The sequence below is a fragment of the Notamacropus eugenii genome, chromosome 4 (assembly GCF_028372415.1).
Source record: "Notamacropus eugenii isolate mMacEug1 chromosome 4, mMacEug1.pri_v2, whole genome shotgun sequence".
Lineage (NCBI taxonomy): Eukaryota > Metazoa > Chordata > Mammalia > Diprotodontia > Macropodidae > Notamacropus > Notamacropus eugenii.
Window position 1 is genome coordinate 418664892 of NC_092875.1, and position 23131 is coordinate 418688022.

Below are 23131 nucleotides of genomic sequence, written 5' to 3' on the forward strand. Positions count from 1 at the left end.
GATAATGTACATCAGTACTGAACCTGGAGTCTGGTACATGAGTTTGGGTCTGAGTGATACCGTTGACTTGGTTTATGCCATCATGCAGAAACCAAAAAAGAAATTTGTGTAGTTCAGGCAAGGTTAGAAATGTCACTCCCTTGTCTTTGAGAAATGTGTACCCTGCATTTTACTGTCTATTGACAGTCTTAAGCCTTCATTATAAGACATGTGACTTGACAAAATGCATACATACTTGACATGGAAAGTGGAATTTTTAGATATTAAAGTGAAGTGCCTCTCCAGTAGTACAAAAGACCTGTGATCTCATTGGTGTGGTTAGTCTATATAAATTACAATACTTCATTGCTCTATAAGTTTCTGTATATCCCCCAATTTGTATATATAGTGGCCAACTTCTTAGATATTAAACTCTTGTAAGTCAATAAGGCTGATCATCAGACAAAAACTCACAATCTATCTGTAGATCTAATCTGATTGAGAATATCTCTCAGTATTTATTCCCTATTAGCAAAGCTTTTGAGAACCTAGGATCATCTCTATACCATGATCAGAATCAAAGTTGAACTTTAGTGGAAGATGTGCATGGTTAAAAGTAATATTAAGAAATATAACTTTTTATCACCCTTGGGACTGTTTTCTAGGCAGCTGTCTATAATGTCTACCTCTAGTTCCAGCCTTGCCCTTTAGCAATTTATGTCTCTTCCTCACTTATGAAATGAAAATGAGATAAATGTGACCTGAAGAAGAACTGAGAAAAAAAAAAGTGTTTTTAATGTGCCTAATTTTCTGTTTACAGGTTAGAAATTGACTAATAAAATTTCTGTTAATTTATGTAAGTGAAAAAAAGTTCAACTCCCTCCTCTCTCTTCTCTCCTCTCTCCTTTCCTTCTCCCTCTTTTTCTCTTTCTCCCTCTCTTTCACTTTTTCCATCTCCTTCTTACTTTCCCTTTCTTTCTCCCTCTCCCTACTCCAGTCTCCCCTTGAACTCTCCACTGGAGAGTTTTCTCCTTTGTATACTAACATAGCTTTAGTAAATATGTTATTAAGTCCTGGGGTGTGGGGACCATAAAATAGGATGAGCATTGAGGGTTTATGATGGAAGTGGCTATGGCAAGTCTCAGTGAGCAAAAGCATAACTTTCCTAACAATCCAACAGTGAAAATAACAATGCTTTCTGTAACATAATCACAAAATTGTCCCAAAGGCAGAATTGGTAAATATCAAGCCTCATGTGTCAAGGAGACCTTGGAGAGCTTCTGGACCGATGAAAAAATGATGTTTTATCTTACTGTTCAGTGGATCAGTTGATTACACTGTTGAAAGAAAATTGCACTTTGCAAGCAGTGGAATAAAGTGACACATCAAAGAAACAAAGATTCTGGTTTCTCAAGAGAACTTGTCTGCAGGCGCTATCTCTTTCTCCAGGTGCCACAAATCAAGTGAATTATCTGCTCTTTTGGTCACATTGGAAGGTTATGTGGGTGAAAATACAATGTAAGAGCACATAACACTCCTGGGTCTAGATAGTCCTTAATCACATTTGAAATTGCATTTCTCATTGTCAGGGTTTCTGTATAGAACTTAGGAATTAGAAGGAATTTTAGAGGTCCAACCTTCTACCTGGTCTAGGAGTCTTCTCTACAGCTTCCCTCACAGAGGGCCATATATTGCATTTTTAAATACTCCAAGAGGTGAGGAAGTTCACGATCTTGTAAGGCAGCCAATATTTGTAGGTTTGTAAGCCAGAAAAATCACAAAACTATGTCAGTTTGGACATTTTGATTGCAAATTTGATGTCAAAGGTTTCCCTGGAGTGTGGAGAGCCATGGGACCTTCCTGTGTCTGAAAGGAGCTCCTGGAGGTATTTCTTCAAAGAGTATTGGGAGAGGTCTCAGAATTTTGATAGATCTTTATCTGCCAGTTCATTTCATTGAAGTGTACACCAGGCATCAAAACACCTGCCACTATCCTGGGGACATCTTCCCAGGGTTAAGGACAGTAGGTTAGAGCCCAAGGCACAAGCTCTGTCCACAGGTTCCTTATTTATTTTCATCTTCAATTCATCTTGTATGGTCCTTCAGGGGTAGGGGGTAAACCTGTGAAAAACAGACTGCTTATCCTTGACAGTGGCCTTTATTAAAGTTTGTTACTTATGAAGTACATCTATGAACATATTATTAACTTTAAAATTAAAGGCCCTTGAAGAAGAAAGCATGAAATGAGAAAGGAGTAAACTTCCTTTCTTCTCTGTTGCTGGCTGTATTTTTTTCAGTAGTCAGTTGAAATCAAGTGTTTGTTTTGAGGAGAGGGGGGACCTTTCAGCTGGTTTCTGTCAATGTTGTCATGCCTGTGAAATCCATGAGAGCTCCTTAATGACAGTTCTGACAGCCAACTTTCACAGACACCACCCAGGGAACATATCTTTAAACTATTGATGAAAAAAGGTTAAAATTTAATTTCTCATCTAGCAAAACTTGATAATTAAAATCCAGTGGACTTTTATCCTAGAGACCTTTGAAGAAGGTAATATTGGAGCATATCTAGAGAAAATAGGACTACCGCCTGATTTGATGTTGCTGTGTGGGAAAATGATAGAAATTTCTAGAAAAAACAGGTTTTGTGGAATGTACTTTTCTGCATTTTGTGCTTCTTTCTACTAATATCCTATCCTCACCCATAGAACAATCTCTATAGGCCTATGAACCTGGGCAAAATCACAGTGTGTGCCTCCCCCCAATATATTAAAAAAAAGTTTTTTATCCAGGTAAAATCATGTTAAAATAAACAAATGTCAAGGGCAGCTTTAAAGTGGAAAAACAAGTTACTAATGTACAACCCGAAGGAAGAATCATAATCAGTAATTCTAATACTTGAGGCAAAGAGCATGAAGAATCAACTTTTAAAGATAAATTCAGTGGAGTAAGGAAAGAGACTCCAGTGAGAGATCTACCTCAGGGCACAAGGTCCCAGAGAAGAAAATTCCCCGCTCACCACTTGGAAGAGGGTGCAATGAAGACCCTAGGACATCATCTTTCATGTGTAGAGAACCCAGGGATTCCTGAAGCTACAGCAGAGAAAGCAATAGGGTAGGGAGGGCAGAGTTGGGGGAAGAGAAGCAAGCTATCTTGTAGCTTTCTTGCTAATTAGGTGGCAAGCCAAGTTGTTTACCTGTTTACAAATACTATTAGCACCCTCTAAATTTTAGTATCCTAGGTGAAAGTGCCGATAACCTCACCTTAGTTATACCTCTGCCTGCCTGAAGTGAGTATGCAAATGAGTAGAATTATAATTAAACCATTTCATCTTGGTGATATTGAATTTATGATTTAAGGTTAATTATACAAATATAAATGTACATTTTGGGTTTTCTTTTATTTTTGAGATTAATTTCTTTTCTTTTCATTTAGCATTTTATTTTCCCCAAGTTATGTGCAAAAACAATTTTTAACATCTGTTTTAAAAACTTTGAGTTCCAAATTCTCTCCTTTCCTCCCTCACCCCACCCCCTTGAGAAGGCAAGCAATGTGATGTAGGTTATATATGTTTGGTCATGCAAAACATATCCATGAGTCATGTTGTGAAAGAAAATATAGACCAAAAAAATCCTCAAGAAAAGTGCATGTTAAAAAGAAATGCTTCAGTTTATATTCAGACACTATCAGTTCTTTTTGAGGGAATGGATAGCATTTTGTATCATAAGGCCTCAGAGTTGTCTTGGATCATTGTATTGCTGAGAAAAGTGAAGTCATTCACAGATGATCCTCCTGTAATATTTCTGTTAATTTGCACGTAGTACATTTCACTTGGCATCAGCTTATGTAAGTCTTTTTAGGTTTTTCTGAGAGCATCCTGCTCATTATTTCTTATAGCACAATATATTCCATTATAATCACATACCACAATTTGTTGAGCTATTTTCCAATTGATGTGAATCTCCTCAATTTCCAATTCTTTGCTGCCAGAAAAAAAGCTGCTATAAATATTTATATACATATATTTCCTTTTCCTTTTTGTTTTTTATCACTTTTGGGATACACATCTAGTAGTAATATTGCTAGGTCAAAGGGTATGCATGGTTTTCTAGCCCTATGGGCACAGTTCCAAATTGCTTTACAGAATGGTTGAATTAGTTCACAACTTCACCAACAGTGCATTAATATCTCATTTCCCCCACATCCTCTCCAACATTTGTCATTTTCCTTTTCTGTCCTATTAGTCAGTCTAACAGGCATGTGGTAGCACCTCAGAATCATTTTAATTTGCATTCTTCCAGTCATTAGTGAGTTAAAGCATTCTTTCATATGGCTATAGATAGCTTTGATTATTTCATCTGAAAACTTCATATCTTTTGATTATTTATCAATTGGGGAATGGCTCTTATTTTTGTAAATGTGACTTAGTTCTCTATATGTTTGAGAAGTAAGGCCTCTATCAGAGAAACTTGCTTCAAAATTATTTTCACAGTTTCTATTGCTAACTATATTTCCCTCCATCCTATCCACACACTCCATTCATTCTATTCTCTCTCTCCTTTTACCTTGTCCTTTCTCAAAATGTTTTACTTCTGATTACCCCCTCACTCAATCTGCTCTCCCTTCTATCACCACTCCCCTTCTCTTGTCCCCCTCTCCTCCTAATTTCTTGTAGGGTAAGATACATTTCTATACCTATTGAATGTGTATATTATTCCCTCTTTGAGCCAATTCTGATGACAGTAAGGTTCACTCACACCCACTTACCTTCCCCCCTCTTTCCCTGCACTGTAAAAGCTTTATCTTGCCTCTTTTATGTGAGGCATATTCTATCTTTCCCTTTCCCTTTCTCCCACTACATTCCCTTCTCACCCTTTAATTTTATTTTTTAGATATTACTTCTTCATATTCAACCCACACTTGTGCCCTTTGCCTATACTCCTTCTCACTGTCCTAATAATGAAAAAGTTCTTATGATTTAGAAGTATCATCTTCCCATATAGGAATGTAAACAGTTTAAACTTATTAAGTCCCTTATGATTTCCCTTTCCTTTTTACCTTTTTATGCTTCTCTTGACTTTTATATTTGAAAGAAAAATTTTGACTCTCATCTTTTCATCAAGAATGCTTAAAAGCCCTCTATTTCATTGCCTATCCATTTTTCCCCCTGAAGGATTATACTCAATATAGGTGATTCTTCATTGTAATCCTTTCTCCTTTGTCCTTCAGAATATCATATTCCAAGCTCTCTGATTCTTTAATGTAGAAATTGACAAATCTTGTGTTATCCTGATTGTGTCTTCACAATGCTTCAATTGTTTCTTTCTGTCTACTTGCAATATTTTCTCCTTGACTTCAGAGGTCTAGAATTTGGCTATAATATTCCTGGGAATATTCATTTGGGAATATCTTTCAGGAGGTTTTCAAGGGATTCTTTCAATTTCTATTTTACCTTCTGGTTCTAGAATATCAGAGTAGTTTTCAATATCTTGAAAGATGATGTCTAGCCTTTTTTTGATCATGGCTTTCAGATAGTTCAATAATTTTTAAGTTAACTCTCCAGGTCAATTGTTTTTGCAATGCAATATTTCACATTGTCTTCTGTTTCTTTACTCTTTTGGTTTTGTTTTGTTGTTTCTGGCTTTCTCATAAAGTCATTAGCTTCCGTTTGATTGATTCTAATTTTTAATGAATTACTTTCTCCAGTGAGCTTTTTATCTCCTTTTCCATTTGGCCATTTTTATTTTGTAAGGAGTATTTTTCTTCAGTGATTTTTTGTGTCTCTTTTTCTCTTTGGTCAATTCTGCTTTGTAAGGCATTCTTCTTCTCATTGGCTTTTTGTACCTCTTTTACCATTTGGCCTAGAGTGGTTTTTTAAGGTATTATGTCCTTTGGTATTTTTTTTTTTGGTCTCCATCAAGCTGTTGACTTGTTTTTCATGATTTTCTTATATCATTTTCATTTCTCTTCTTAACTTTTCCTCTACATCTTTGACCTGCTTTTCAAAGTCTTTTCTGAGCTCTTCCATGACCTGAGTTCAATACATATTTTTATTTGACACTTGGGGTGTAGGAGTTTTGACTTTGTTATTTTCTTCTGAGTGCATTTTGATCTTCCATGTCACCATGGTATCTTTCTATAGTCAGAATCTTTTCCATTTTATGCTCATTTTCCCAGCCTATTTCTTGACTTTTAACTCTTTGTTAAAGTAGGGTTCTGCTTCCAAGGAAGAAGGGGCACAGTCCCAAGCTTTAAGGGTTTTGTACAGCTGTTTTCAGAGATGGTTCTAGTGACTTGTAAGTTTTCAGTTCTTCCAAGGTGGTAGATCGAAGAAAAGGTGTGTTTGCTACTCTCTTGGCCTGTGAGTGACTACAAGCACTCATTTCTGCCCTAGAACTTGAGGAGAGTCTTTGCTCCACTGAAACCACAATGCTAGTGTGCTAGTGTTCCTTCTCACCCAGGAATGCAACCTAGATCTGAGTATGGGCAAAGTAACACAGTCCTGACCCAAGTACCAGCAGAGACCGCTGAAATCACCTTCTAATCAGTTATTAAACCCCCTTACAGTGTGTGGGCTCAGAGCTCTGGAAGTACCTACTGCCACTGCAGATTCAGTAGCTCCCAAGACCTGCTTCTGGTTTGCTTAGGCTGGGTCTGTGCTCCACTTTCACCCAGGTGTAACAGACCTTTCCTACTGACCTTCTAAGTTGTCTTTGGCTGGAAAATTATTGAACTCCATCCTTTTGTGACTTGTGCTGCTTCAGGAATTATTTTATGGCATTATTTAAAGGTATTCAGCAGGGTTTGGGGGAGAGCTCAGGAGATCCATTGTCTTTTCTCTGCCATCTTGACTCTGTCTCAACTTTGAGTTTTTCTTAGCAACAGCTAACTGGTCCTGCCATCATCTTCTCTTCTACCATCTTCTCTAAACCACTTCTTTATGATACCAAAGTGCTTGGATTGGACAATAATACCTATATGATGATATTTTCTAAACTCTGCTTACTCATATACATTGACTTTAGCCCTGGTTTCTCACTTATTCCTCCTCCAGGAAACTGTTTTAAAAGGTCAATTAAATCAGCTTTCTCCTAATTATACTTTTTTTTTTTAAGTTGCTATCATGTCTTCATTTGAAACAAACCAATTTATTTAAGCCAGAAGACTGCCGGATGTTGGCTCATTTAATATCAGCACACTGAAAATGATGGTTAGAACAATTTCTTCCTTCTTTTACTTCCTGATAATTCAGAGATGCTACTACAGCTCCTTATTAAGGTGAGGAGAACCCTGGGCTTGATGGAAGAACTAGTTTAAATTCAAGATCTAATACATTACAAAGTCATCATGATCAAGTAATATAATCTCTTTGAAACTCAATTTTTTCATCTTTCAAATAAATATATTTGCACTATTTGTCTCGTAGGATTGTTGTAAGCAAAACACTTTGGAAAGTGCCATATGTATCATTGCTTTGCTCTATCATTCATGCAAATTTTGCTTGTACTGGTGCAGGTCAGAAACCATCTCTGCTTTGTTTTCTTGTGCAATTCTTATTTTCCTATCAATCCTCAATGGGGATCCATTTAACACATTAGATATTTGACTTATGGGCTTTAACATTCTGTCCCTATGCCAATAGTTGATTCTTCATGTATGTTTAGCTTACTTCCTTTTCTAGTCATACAATTTGAGGATATTTATTATGCCACTTTTGGTAAAATGTTGAAACCTTCTTATGCCTACAGTGTATCTTCCCATTGCCCTTAGGGTCACCCACAATTCATAACAACAATAACAATACTTATACAGAGCTTGCTTTCTATCTGGCACTGTGTTAAGCACTTTACAATTATCTCATTTGATCCTCCCAACAACCCTGCAAGGTAGGTCCTATTATTACCCCCATTTTATAGTTGAAGAAACTGAGGTCAGATTTGAACTCAAGTCTTGCTGATCCCAGTCCAGCCCTCTATGTCCTATGCCATCTAAATGCCAATTCTCATTCTTTAGAGACTATGATATTCTATAGTTCATAGTCATATATTGCCAGGAAAATATTGGTATTAAAGATGGCTTACTTCAGGGAGTATCTTGGGAACACTCAAAGCACTGCACAATTTTCCAAATGCAGTCTTACTCATTCTCTTGCCCCTACTTACTTATGGGCCAAACTTATTGTTCTTCTGCAATGCTTAGCTAAGTAATGTATGAAGATACGCTAACACAGTGTGGGGCATCCAAATTAGAGGTAGCTATTCACTTGACAAATAGCCTTTAAGCACTACAATGAAATGTTGACCTCCTTGGTTTCACAGGGTTCACAGTCTTATTGGAGAGAGAAAATCAACAGAAATTTAGCATAGACAGCCAATGACAATATAAGAAATGATACACTAGCCCCCATATCTATAATCTGGTCAAGGTTTACAAGACTTGTTTTGGGGCAAAAGCTCCGTGAGGTTTGTATAATTCTTTCTATTACAAATGAGAAAACCAAAGCTAAGAGAGTTGAACTAATGTGTCTAAAACCAAACAACTAGAAAATGTTGGGGCCAGGACTGGAACACAGATCCTGACTCCAAGTGCAGCACACCTAATTATATAACATTATCTTTCAGGTTGCAAATTAATGACACAAATGTGAACAGATACAGTCAACACTGATGTACATATCTACAATAGAAGTTAAGTGCTAAAGGAGGATTGAAGAGAGAAAAGGGACAAATACAGAGATAGAGAAATGAGAGAAAGACAGAGAGAGAGAGGGTGATGGGTGAGAGAAAGGAAAAAAGAGAGAAAGGAAGATAGAGAGCAAGAGGAGGAAGGAGAGAGAGAAAGAGGAGAGAGGGGAAGGAGAAAGGAGGGGAGAGAGAGAAAGAGGGAAGGAGAGAGAAGAAAACAGAGAGGGGAGAGAAGGGGCTATGAATAGGAGTGGGGGGGACAGAGAGAGAGAGAGAGAGAGAGAGAGAGAGAGAGAGAGAGAGAGAGAGAGAGAGAGAGCATGCTGTGATGGAAATGGACCTTGAAGGATAGGCAATATTTCGACATGTATTGAAGAGGAGGAAAGATATTCTCCACAGTAGAGAACTGTGCAAACGAAAGTACAGAGGCAATAGTTTGGGTAATATATTCAAGGGACAAAGGCAGATCATGGAGCTCAAGTACAGAATTCATGTAAATAGTAGAAAAAATAGTTGGAAAAGTAAATCAAGGGGACATATTGTGGGAATCTTTGAAGGCTGCACTAAAGAGTTTGGACTTGATCCCCCAACAGTGGGTTGCCATTAAACAGAGAGAATGCTCAAAGTGGTGTTAATCTAATGTTGCAGGTGCATACCAGATGGACTAGAAGTGGGAAAAACTTGAAGCTGGGAGACCAATTAGGAGACTATTGCAATAATTTACAAGTGAGGGGAAAGGGGCCTCTATTAAGGTGGTAGCATTACTAATGGAAAGGCAGGGAAAGAAACAAAGACATTAAGGGGGGAATTTTTTTTAAACCAGATTAACAAGTGTATCTGATTGGAAAGGGGAAGAATTATTAGAGAGAACTCCTGAGGCTCCCAGTCTGAGTGACTGAGAGAATAAAGGTATCTTTTCACGGAAATAAGGAAGTCAGAAGAGGAAATCAGTTTTGAGAGAAGGCAATGAGCTTGGTATAGACATATTGAGTCTACATGCCACTCACTTGCCATTTGACAATGTGAGCGATCTTGTATCTTCTGTTTATTCTTCATTTCAGTTACTTTGTTGGAAATAGTACTGACTCTTAAAGAGCTTTTCATTATATTACAAATTTGGAGCTGTTGTGGTATAGTAGAAAGAACTCTGATCTGGGAATCATGGGATGGTTGATATATAACTAGAAAGGCCTTAGAGACCATCGAACAACTCTTCATGAGGAAACTAAGGCTTATAGAGGTGAAATGACTTGTCCAAGGACACAAAGGGAGTCGATGACAGAGCCAGAATTTGAATCCAATTTCTCTACCACCAAATCTAAGGGTCTTTCCACTAAACCACTACTTCCTTGCCTTTCTTTGAATCTCCAGTCCTTAACACAGTGTCTGACCCATATTAAGCCTACAATAGATACTTGTTGACTGACAAACTGATTTAACTGTATGACCTTGGCCGATTCCCCTAGAGCTCAGTTTCCTCATTTGTGAAATGGGAGAGGAGCTCCAAATTCACAAAATCAAAATTTTCTCCCAGTTCAAAATTCTGTGTTCTATGAATATATGATATTAAGGCTGCCCTTGTCAAATTCAGGAGTAGGGAGGGAGATGATGGGGAGGTGGAGGGTAGTAGTATATAAAACAACCTGTGGAGGATACAAAACAATTCTCTCCAAAGTTATTTTGCCGAGGACTGGTCCTAAGCTTTCCATTCTATCGGAAAGTGGGCAAATGTCTCATCTTGATGAGCTCTTTGAAGTCAACAGGAATACTGAGAGCAATTCTGCAGGTTATGAGAGCAAGAGGAGAAATCTGCTCCAGGTGCCAATTGAACTCACCTAGGAGGCTCCATCAATACTTACTAATTCTTTGAAGCCTGGGTCATTGTTTAGTTCCGGGGAACTGGGAACATATAAGCTAGAGAGCCATAGTTCCTACTCTTTGTTATCTTTATTAAGTATTCTTACAAGAGACAAGTTCATCCAAGGGTCTCTGCTCTCAAGGCACCATTGCAGGGAGATGATACCTCAACCTCCTCCTCCAGTAATTTTGGGGCTCCAGTGTTGGGTGGCGTTTGCTCAGTTATATTGCTTGTCAGACAGTGACAGCCTGGATATTTTTGAAGCCAAATTTAATTTATTCACAAACACAGCGGGAAGCCGGCTGATGACTGCAAGTTAATGTGTTTTGCTTTAATGAGATAACTGTTTGCCTCCCAGGTTTGGAGGCTTTTGCTAGGTTTCTTTGTTAGCCTCACCTAAGTTGGAGGGAGGAGAAATGGAGTGTTTCGACTGAAATGGCAGCCGAGTTGTTGGCCAGAAGATAGAGGAAGGCCTGGCAGGCTCTCTGTGATCTTGGCAATTAAAGACAAGTCTTCTGGGACTAATCCATGTGGCTGGGGGGAGCAACAGGTTCAAGTCACTGGCATTCCATGTGTCTGCATCTTTACTCCAATCTGCTGGAAATAAAAAGGATCTAGAGTACAGCTCTATTCCATCTTTTCTTTTCTTTAAGAAACAAAGAAATCCAAGAGGATTCAGATCTGGGGAATGGATCTTGGAAACTGAACTCCTTCCAAACAAATAGGAATGATAGAGCAGTTGGCCCAGCCTTCCCAAAGAAATGTCTTAGGCATAGCCTCCGTTTTTGAGTCATTTCAGTCATATCTTACTCTTTGTGACCCTATTTGAGGTTTTTTTGGGAAAGATACTGGACTGATTTGCCATTTTCTTCTCCAGCACATTTTACAGATGAGGAAATTGAGGCAAAGAGGGTTAAGTGACTTGCCCAGGGTTACATAGCTAATTAGTGTCTAAGGCTGGATTTGAACTCAACCTGGCACTACAACTGCACCACCCAGCTGCCCATATCCTCTGAATATACCTATTACAAAGGTGACCAGATAAGACCCTCTCTTCCAAATGATTAGTCCCCTCTCCCTCTAAACCTATTCCTTTTCCCTTTTCCTCTAATTACCACTCAATCTCTCAACAGGTGAAGGATTACTTACTATCCAATTATCCTTTCTAGTAATATATTAATATGTAAGGAATGAGAAGAAAAAGGTAATAGCTCCATGAACACAACTAAATTGATTTTGTAACCAGGCATTAATTGTGAGCTGCAAAGAAGTTTTTGCAAAAGCTAAAGGTTAATCTAACAGGATTTCCAGCCCGTTTTTCCAACCAATTTTACTGTGATAATGATTCTGACCTCCACCTACCACAGGTCTGTGTGGGTGGGCAAGTCCTTTAGCATTAAAAGCTCACTTCAACTATGGAGTAGGTTTAGGTTCAGAATCAAACAATTATATAGTTAATTTAGCATTTATCTGGAAGGCTAGCTTCCAAATCAAAAGGCTGTTCAGGCTAAACTAGCACTTACTCATTCCATGGGGAGTTTTGCACAGGCCCCATGTGCCAGCGTGAAACACCTCTGGGAAGCTGGTTTTAGAAGTGGCTAGTCAAGCCAGATCACAGTCAAATCAGTATTTTTTTCTTCTTATGAACAGCCTGCTGGAGAGATGCCAGGCTTTCCATTATTGGTTAATTGCTTTAGGCTGAATGCAACTGGGTACTTTACCTTCTCAAATCCAGGTAGCCTTAAATTAGACTATAAAGTATAATTTTCCAGTAAGAAGGAACTCTAGGACATCCTCAAGGTAGGCCAATGCATTTATTAAGTGCCTGTTGTGTGCAACAAGTCACTTTCTATGAGAGTGACCTCAGGAAAATCATTTCTCTCCTTGGACTCAGATTCCTCATTACAGGAAGAGGGGTTTGGGATAGAGGCCCTCTAAGGTCCTTTCCAGTTCTAAATCTATGATCCTATGCTCTTAATACAAAAGCACACATACATCCCTGCCCTCAGAAAGCTCACATTCTACTAAGGAAAACAAGTAAAGTATAAACGAAATAATTTAAGAAAGGAGAGTTTCACAACTTGAATCTTCCCATTCTCCTAAATCCCACACTCCTTAGTTTTGAAGTTCTTAGAGGCATCCTTTCCTTAAGCATTTCCCTCCTTCTCAGAGAAGAATCTTTTTAAAAAGTAAATTTTTATTGCCATCTTTTGTCTTATATCACCTATGTTTTCCATTTATTCTTCTTTCTCCTTCCTTCCAGAAAGCCATCCCTTATAATAAAGTATGAAAGGAGGAAAGAACTTTTCCATGAGACTAAATAACATAGCAAAAAGGTCTGATGTTCTACTCAGCACCCCACACCCTCACTTAAGCAAAAGAATGGGGCAAGTGACATCTCCTGTCTCTTCCTCGGGAGCTTGCTTGGTCATTAAAATTTCATAACGTTGATTTCATTGTTTTGTTATTATTTTCTGTTGTTCTTGGTATCTTTCCTCTCTTGGTATCAGTCAATATAAGTATTTCCAAGTTTCCTTATGTTTATCATATTCATAGTTTCTCAAAGCACAGTAATATTCCATCACATTCATGGACTGCAGCTTGTTGATCATCATCTTTGCTTTCAGTTCTTTGATATCAAAGTGTTGCTATATATACATTGGTATATATTGGGTCTTACCTTTTGTCATTAGCCTCTTCGGGGCATTTACTTCACCATGGGGTACGGGGTGCTCAGGGAGGGGTAGCACCACTGGTGTGAGCGCTTTTCGAGGTTGCTCATCCACCTATCATCCTGTTCACACATGAACTGTGAGAAGCTGTAGCATGCCCAGTGGCCACACCCTGGTAAAATCACCTGGGCAGGTTAAGGGAGACTGACAAGCCTCAAATCCATCTGTGAGTTAGGGGGACATCTACCCTAAGGATGGGTACTGCCAAACTTCCTTTGGCAGATGAGAACAATTTGTTCCAAAAGTCACGAAAGCTGCTGAAGTAGGTGCTGTGGAGCATTTAGAGCTTGGTCAGACTTTGAAAATGTCAAGGTCATCCACTGTATCCCAAGTCACAAGGTCATCCACTGTATCCCAAGTCACAAGGTCATCCATTGTATCCCAAGTCAATGCCAGTCATCTTGACTTTTGTCTTGACATGGACATCAATGATTCTGGAAGAAGCTGATGACTTCTCTCAACTCTGCCTATTAAGTCCAATTCACTCTTAAGACATCACTCAAAGTCATTGATCCTCTTTGAAAATGAAGGACAGAGGAGGGGGGTGTGAGAGAGGGAGACAGTGTTGTCTTGGTTGCAGTCTGGACCCTGAGGAGATCCAAGAGAGACTGCCCCCCCCCTCCCTCCACCTAAACATCTGCTCAGGGAGGCACCACTGTCACTGTTTCTGCTGAGGCCCCATGGATTTCCCACCTGGCCTGGGGGAGCCAGAGGCCCTGGCCCCTTTTGCTGAACCTGCCTTGCTGCCCTCCTTGGCCTCTGTCAGTGCTACTGAAGAACAAGGACTCTTCTCCCCAGGGCCTGAGGGGCCCGATACCGCCAATGCTGCCACCACACTGTCTTACTACCATCGGGGGACAGCTGCCGATGCTTATAGACACTCATTAGTGTGCCAAGTGTACCCAATTCTCAACTGGATGGATGGAGAGCTTGGGGGAGCCCCGTACGCAGATGCAAGTTGGGCCTATGGTAAGGCCAGGTTGCACCCGGCCTCAGCCCTGACCCCTACTCTTCGAAAGGCTTCTCTGCAGCCAGCTCCTGAGGGCCCTGACGGGAAAGGCAGTCCAAGGGGCTTCCTGGAGACCTTGAAGACAAAGAGGCTGAGCCCAGACCAGCTCACCTTGGGTGTCCCAGCAGCTGTGGAAACCTCCCACTATGTGGCACTACTGGTACCTTCTTCTCACCTTCTGGAAGCCCCCTCTCAATGACAGGTGGAAGCAGTGCCTACTCCCCAAAGCTTCGTGGGGCACTTCCCCGGTCTCCCTGTGAGGCTAGAGAGTGTGTGAACTGTGGAGCAACTGCCACCCCACTGTGGCGTCGAGATGGCACTAGGCACTACCTGTGCAATGCCTGTGGCCTGTACCGCAAGATGAATGGGCAGAACCGACGAGTCATCCGGCCCAAAAAGCGCCCGATTGTCAGCAAGCCGGCAGGTACCCAGTGTACCAACTGCCAGACACAACCACAACGCTGTGGCGTGGCAATGCCAGCGGGGAGCCTGTGTGGAACGCCTGTAGTCTCCACTACAAGCTGCACAATGTGAACTGGCCCCTGACCATGCTCAAGGCTGGCCTTCAGACCCGGAACCGCAAGGTGTCTGGCAAAGCCAAGAAGAAGGCCCGCGTGGGCCAGGCCCTGATGGCGGCTGGGCAGGGGGCAACGGCGGCTGTGGGGGCCTCGGGTGGCCCAGGGGACCTGGTGGCTGCACCGCTCTGCTCCAGTCTAGGGCCCGGCGTCCTCTCCAGCCACATGGCCTCAGTGGGCCACCTGGTCCCCTTTCCCGGGATGGCCCCGCCCTGCTCGGGGGCCACAGGGCTAGTCTGGCCCAGATCCTGAAGACAGTAGCACACTGGCCTTGGCCCTGGCCCCGCCCTGGCCCCGCCCTGGCCCCGCCCAGGCCCCGCCCAGGCCCCGCCTCTCCAGCCCTAAGTCCTCCCTGATTGGCTCCTCTTTTTCCCCTCTCCCGAGGCTTGAGGACAATAAACCTGTAGCTGCTCCACCCAAAAAAATAAATGAATAAATAAAAAAGAAAAATAAGGACAAACCACAATTTAGCTGAGGAATCTCTGGGTCAAAGGGCATGAATAAAGTAGTCATTTTCTTCAAGAAGAAACTAAACCTTTTGACCTTTCCTTCAACCTCCCTATGTGAATACAAATCAACCTTAGTTTTTTTGCTTTATTTTTTAAAGATTACACGTAGGAGTGTCCCAAAGCTAGTATCAATCAGCCAGGGAGCAGGACATCTGACCTGGGTTCTGGTTTTGGTTCTTTCCCCAAAATATTCGCGCTTTTTCACTTAGGGCCAGTTATTCCATCTCTCTGGACCTCAGTTTCCTTATTTGTAAAAGGAAATGGCTGGGCTGGTAGATCCCCCAAGTCAATCAATCAGCTGGCATTGATTATGCACCTACTGCCTCCTGGGCACCGTGGTAGACCTAGGGATACCGGTACAAAGAATGGAACCATCCCTACTCCAAAACAATGGGCATTCCAATGGGGGACACAAGGAATACACATATAAATATACAGGATAAACATAAAGTAAGTCAATGCGTATATATACAAAATATTTAAATATATGATAGTTTGGAAGAAGGGGTCTGGTAGTGGTGGATCAGGAAAGAAGTTTTGCAGAAGATATTACCTAAATTGTAGTTTAAAGTGAAAGGACTCTGAAGATGGAAGGAAGGATAGAGGGCGTCCGAGCATGGGGGTGGTCATACCAATGAGTCTATTATTCCTCACTGCATTTCATTTGGCTGCACAAATGATGTCCTTTAACAGAAGAAACTAGGAGGATTTAAATTTTTATTTATTTGTTTCTCTATTTCTCTATTTATTTATTTATATTTGCTTGGTGAGCTTTGCCATGAGTTGAAATTTCACCATAGATTGCCGGATGTCATTTGTTTTCCTTTGGCTCACTAGGTAAAGTTGGCAGAACCAGAGTGTCCCAGTAGGCACAATTCCTGTGGTAGGCAACAGGAGGCTCAGATTTATGTTCAGTTGCTTAATGAGCGACCCTGAAAATAGATATAAATAAATCGGTACTTGAAAATAATCTGTCACCAAGAATTACTCTCCATGATGCTATAAACCAGCCTTGTTAGGAATTCAGCCTGCAGGATGTTGGAGTCAAAAATCAAAATTAACCTTCCCTTTGGTCTACGGTGCTTAGCATTTTAATATAAAGCATAAGGTTTCCACAGAGTGCTGTGGGTTTGGATTCTTTTCAGTGGAGAATGGATGTTTTTGACATTCAGCCCAGAGAAGGCCTTGGAACACCTTATATGCAGGGACCCACCCAGGTGCTGCCAGCTGTCCATCTGCAATATGTCTGATGAAGAAGCACTGAGCTTTCCTTTCTGAGGCTTCATTATTGGAGCACTAACCAGCTATGGATAGAGTACTAGATGACATTAGAAAGATCTGAATCCCTTATAGGGATTTGTTCTGTGAAGTTTGGATTCAATCAAAGGGCCACACTTGAGGACCTAAAGGGCCACATGGGCCTTGAGGCTGCAGGTTCCCATCCCTGTTTTAGGATTTGGCAATGACACGTTGGTTCTGGGCTTCAGTGCACTAACAGTTAATGAGAATATTAAAGGAAGAACTTCAGTTCATGCTGAACGGTACCTATTTAAAATGGAACCAGGGATTTTGGTATTCATTATTATTAATACTCTTATCTGCAGCTATGGAACAGACAATTAAAATGTGGCCTTGTTTATTAATTCATATATTTATTAATTTCGATTAACTTGCCAGCATGTAAAACAGATTAACCAGTGACAGAGCCCAGAGTAATTTGTTTAAATAACAAGGACACAATAAGAGGAAATAAATTTTCACTTCAGCAGGAGGAATTTAATTTCTGTATAATCTATCACTGCCTTCTTCCAGTGCCTCATTATAGATCATGGAGGTGATCCTAGGTTCTCAAAAGTTATGCCAACAGAGTATAAATTCAAGTAGTTTTTACCAAGCTGCAAAAGTCTTCAGGAACAGCCCTGCAATAGATTGGATGTCTATTGTCCAGAGATCAGTCCAGTTGAATTCACTATCTAGCCTTCTTGGTGTTTCTTGCACAAACCACTACACCTCCTAACTAAACATTTTCATTGACTGTCCCCAGTGGAAATTCTTGCATCTTTCTCCTTCCTTATCTCTGCCTCTTGACTTCCCCGGCTTCCTTTTAAGTCTCAACTAAAACCCTACTTTCTGTGAGAAGCCTTTCCTGGTCCTCCTTCATCCTACTGCCTTCCCTTAGAGTTTTTCCCTAATATACCCTGAATATAGTTTGTTTGTAGGTAGGTGCTTGCATGGTGTCTTCCTCACTGAACTCTAAGTTCTTTGAGAGTAAGGACTGGGTTTTTTTAGTTTGGGTTTGTCTTCGAGTCTCCAGTTCATAGAAGGAGTGTGATAAATAAATGTTGAATGACTGACTGACTCTGAGGATATAACATTTTCCCACAGATTTAGCAACTCACAAAGACCAATTATTCTGCTAGAGAGGCTGCAATTCTGGATAGTGGTAGGGGGCACATACTGACAATCATATGTCTTTGAAGTAATTAAAAAATAAAAATTGATCATCTGATATTTACGTAAGGTGTTAAGGTTTGCCAAATGCTTTTGATATGCACTCTTACTTGAGCTTCACAACAGCCCTGTAAGGTAGGTAGTACAGTTGTTGTTATCCTCATTTTAAAGATGAGGGAATTGTGGCACAAAGAGGTTTTGTGCTCTGTCCAAGGTAACAGAGCTAAAAAGTGCCTGAGGCAGGGGCAGTCTTGAAATATTTCATTGTTCAAAGATGAAATGGACATTTCTGTACAAATAATGTAGACAGCCACTGAGTGGTTCCTTCCTGCCCAGACATTTAACCTAATAATAATATTAGAATATTTAATATAACTATACTGAATTATATTATTATTATAGCTAACATTTATATAAATTCTGTTTTGGTATGGAAAATTCCATTGTTAGTATTTTTTTTCCTTTTATAGTAAATGAGAATATTAAAGGAAGAGCTTTAATCCATGTTAGATTGCTGCCTTTTGGTAATATTTGAGGGAAATATCAAATATTCTTGAGAAGGTGGACATTCAGATACTGTTAAGAGACTGAAGTTTCATGACAGGCCCTAGTGGAGAGAGGCTTATAAAGTTTTCCCGGTGTACCATGGCCATATTTTCTTTCAAAAGTTATTTTAAAAAATTGTAGAATATCTTTTGTGTTTATATCCCCTTCTTTTCCAAATATATCCCTCTCTCTCTCATAACCCAGAGAGTCAACTCTTGAAACAAAGGAGAAAAAAAGGAAAAGTTTAGTAAAACTAACCAAAAACTCGATATGTGTGTGTGTGTGCGTGTGTGTGTGCGTGTGTGTATGTATATAGTATGGATCTGTTGGTTCATAAATGATATCAAATTTCTTATGCATAATTCTGGCCTCCTTATTTTGACTTTCTATATATCAGATATGTGCTAAGTTTTTGCAACCCATGGGTGGTGGGTCATACACTTTTTACCATTATTTTGCATCATCTTCATTGTTCAATAAATATAGGATCCTTACAAACTTTTCTGTGATTTCTGATAGTGATGCCCTGGTATCGAATTACTATCATGAAACCTCTAGTTTTCTAGAAACAACTCCTCATGACAACCATTTTTGACTCTTCTTTGAAAGCATATTATTTATTGAATTCATGTGCATGTTATTGATGGCATTATTATATATCTTAGCTTTTATACCTATTTTATGTAATCCATGAAACAACCCTGTGAGGCAAATCAGGCAAATGTTGTTGTGAGTATACTAGAGATGAGAAAACTGAGAGACGTTAAATGACTTTCCCAAAGTTACACATCTAGCAAAAGACAATGGAATTTGAAGGCAAGTAGAGTGGTCACTCTGCCCCACCATTCAGCATCCTTGACTATAATGATCCATCTCTAGTTTCCTGTCTAGTTTCCCTTGGGACAAAGACCCACCTTTGTAGACAGACTTATTGACAATTGAAGTTCATTAGGCATGTAATCAGTGACTGTGGAACAGAGCCCTTCCAGATGAGACCGCTGCTTTTACTTCCTCATTTTAGTTTGTTACAAGAGACCTCTCCCAGAATGAGAATATTCTGTGAATGTTTCTAGTGTAAAAACAATGATCAAGAAAACTTTTAAGAAAAGCAAAATTAAGTCTACTGAATACATGTGGCTTTTTAAGAACTGTAGTCCAACCTGCTGATCATTTTTTTTGGGTCCAGATCTATAATTTCATTGATATAGAACACTAGTGTGTAAATTTCTTTTACCAAAGTAATTGCCAATTGTTCTGCAACTCTGAGGAGGCCATGTGATCTTCGGGCTCCAGAGGTTATCTGGCAATTGTCTCAGGAGCCATGACCCCAACTATGGGCATTGACACTGAGACCGTATGTATTACTACTTTATGACTGTAATAAGGGTATGCCATAGTGGATAGACAGTGGGACTTATTGTCAGAGAGACCTGAGTTTAAGCCCCACTTGTGACACATACTTTCTGTAGGACTTTCAGTGAATCACTTAACTTCTTGGTTTCCATGTTAGCTCTCAAATGCTGCAAGTTGAGAAGCTGACTATACTGATGAAGGAAATTCTTTATGGGGAACACCCTGCTCTGGAGTTTGAGCCCTGGTTTTACTTTTGACCAGCCTTGGGGCACAGGCAATGTCCCTTTAATTCTTTGAACCTTTGTTACTTCTTTCAAATGAGGGGTTTGGACCAAATGGTCTCCTAGGTCTCTAATATTGTGAATATTCTAGGCTCCTATAAATAAAGTCTACTTGGGAGACCCCTAAAAGAAGACCTACTGTTCATGCTGGTCTGGTAGTGACCACATGCATAGTTGGACAGTTGGGGTCAAAGTATATGTGTATATTTCAGCCCTGTAATTAATTCCAGGGGCCTGCTATTTAGAATTCATTACTTTGTGCAATTAGATAAACATAATGAATATTCAGAAAGAAATTCAGCGTTAGATCTTAGAAGAGATCTTAGGAGTCCAACTCCCTCATCTTTTTTAATATTTTACTTTCCCCAATTACATGTAAAAACAATTTTTAATGTGCATTTTTTCTTTTTATAAGTTTTAAGTTCCAAATTCTGACCCACCTTCCCTCTCCTGTCCTTTTCTTGAGAGGATAGGCAATCTTATATAAGTTATACATGTGCAATTACATAAAACATTTCCATATTAGTCATTTTATGCAAGAAGAAAATAGAGAGAGAGAAAGGAAAGGGAGGGAGGAGGGAGGGAGGAATGCAAAGAAAGAGAAAGGGAAAAAAAGAAAGAAGAAAGGAAGGAAGAAAGGAAGGAAGAAAGGAAGGAAGAAAGGAAGAAAGGAAAGAAGAAAGGAAGAAAGGAAGGAAGAAAGGAAGGAAGAAAGGAAGGAAGAAAGGAAGGAAGGAAGAAAGGAAGGATGGAAGGAAGGAAGGAAGGAAGGAAGGAAGGAAGGAAGGAAGGAAGGAAGGAAGGAAGGAAGGGAGGGAAAATGCTTCCATCTGTATTCAGACAATATCAGTTCTTTCTCTGGGGGCTGATAGCATTTTCATCATGAGTTCATTGGTCTTGGATCATTCATTCTATTGTTGAGAATAGCTAAGTCGTTCATAGTTAATCATAATACAACATTGTTTGTTGTTACTGTGTACAGTACTCTCCTGGTTCTGCTCACTTCACTTTATATCAGTTCACATATGTCATTCCAGGTTTTTCTGAAATCATCCTGTTTGTAATTTCTTTGTATATAATATTCCCTTACAATCATATACCACAACTTGTTCAGCCATTCCCTCGTCAATGATCATCCCCTCAATTTCCAATTCTTAGGCTGTACAGAAAGAGCTGTTATTAATATTTTGTACAAATAAGTTCTTTTCCTTTTTAAGAAAATCTCTTTACCTACCCCCTTATCTTAAAGATCAGGAAAACAAGTCTCAGAGAGGTTGAGTGATTTGCCCAGGATCACATCATGTACTAATGGCAGATCTGGGACAAAGATCCAAGTTTCTTGATAATCAGTCCAGTGTATTTTCTATTACCTCATTCTACTTCCTTGAACATGACCATGAGCAATTTATTCTACCTCACCTTTTTGTCTGATTCCTTTATTCACGTCTTTGTTCCTTAGTATTCCTGCGAGTCAGACAGGAATAGAGAGAGAAAATACTTGGAAATTTTGAAGCCAAGTCAGGAAGGAGGGGAAGGTAAAAAGAAGTAAATTTCTTTGTAGGAAAAAACCTTGACATTTTGAGAACATTGAAATATATGTGATACTTATCTTTTTTAGTGCCCTTCAGTTGAAGAATATAAAACTATATTAGGTATAAATTAGTCTGCAAGTAAAATGACCTAGTTTGTAGAGTTAGAGAAGGGAAGGTAGTTCTGAGGAGGAAAAAAAATCGAGAAATTTTTTTCCCCCATGAAAGAAAGTACTTGAAAATAATGGTTTTTTTCTGAATTATGTTTTTCTAGAATTTTCCTTGAGTGGAAGAAGATTTTATTGATCAAGTTTTACAATGATACTATCATTAATTTGTATTTATGGCTTTCACACACATCATTTAAGGTCTAGCTCTAATCCTTCCTCCTCTATGAGGAAACCCACACCAGTTTCTTCCTTCACAAATCGTATACCCCTTCTAGTCTATACGAACTCCTACTTATACACTGTCTTTGCTTTTTTCTTCTCAGAATTCTTGTGAGGGACCATGTTTTGTCATTCCATTTCAAAGACAAGGAAACTGAGGTTCAGAATAAAGCCCACTTAGTAAGTGGCAAAGTCTCTGTCTTCTGACTAATTTTATCATTCTTTTCCTATCACATCACTTTTTAACCATGTCACACAGACTTAAAGTGGTTGTTCAAGTTCATTTAATGAGTCCATAGTACAACTGGTATTCATTCTCAAGCCCCCTCTTGGCAGTTCATTATACTCTCATTCATACAACAAGCATTAATTAAGCATCCACTGTATGCAAGGCATTATGCTAAAGTTTCAATTCTGGATGATAAAAAAATGAATATGATTATTAGTCTCTACCTTCATCTCTCTTATAATCTTGTAGGAAGGATAAGATGTGGATAGACTGGAGCAGGGGTGGGGAACCTGAGACCTAGAGGCCATGTGACTTTTGACTGATTGCAAGTTTTACAGAACAAATCCTTTTATGAAGATGATTTGTTCTGTAAAGTTTGGATGCAGTCAAAGAGCTGCATTGGAGGACCTAGAGGACCACATGTAGCCTTAAGACTGCAGGTTCCCCACTCCTGGACTAGAGTATGTCCAAAGGAAGGTGAATAGGATGATGAGGGAGGAAAAGACCATGCTATTGAAAGAACTCACTGATGTTTAGTCGAAAGGAAAGAAGACATAAAGAGACACAGTAGCAGAAGTAAGTGTTTACTTTAGTAAACATGAGACCAGGCTAGATATATAGATTTTGAAGTCATTTACTTAAAAGTATAAGTTGAAATCATAAGTTTGCATTAGAAGACCATGGGAGAGAGTATAGAGAGGGGGAGAAAGAGCTGTCTAAGGCCTATATTTCTCCTATCTTTTCCTACCTGAATGGATATTTCTTCTCAATCTTGTTTACTATATCATCATCTTTATCCTCAAACATTTTACCACGCTCCCCCTTCTCTTCTCTCTCAATGTTCTCTCCTTCCCAAATCAATATCTTCAGCTCTCACTTCTCTCCTGAACTCCAGCCTTACATTATTAAGAACTGCTAGACATTTCCATCTAGATATCTCATAGAAATCTCCAACTAAGTATATTAAAACTGAATTTATTATCTTATTCTTCAGACTTATTCTTAAAAACT

The 23131-nt window shown here is 39.6% G+C and overlaps 1 protein-coding gene and 1 pseudogene across 1 annotated transcript in view; both read left to right on the plus strand.

Annotated features, from left to right (window-relative positions):
• PLCXD3 (phosphatidylinositol specific phospholipase C X domain containing 3) overlaps window positions 1-23131 on the plus strand; it is a 222663-nt gene that overhangs the window by 68591 nt on the left and 130941 nt on the right. The gene's annotated exons all lie outside the window — the stretch shown is intronic.
• Window positions 8973-15122, plus strand: LOC140501787 (erythroid transcription factor pseudogene; annotated as a pseudogene).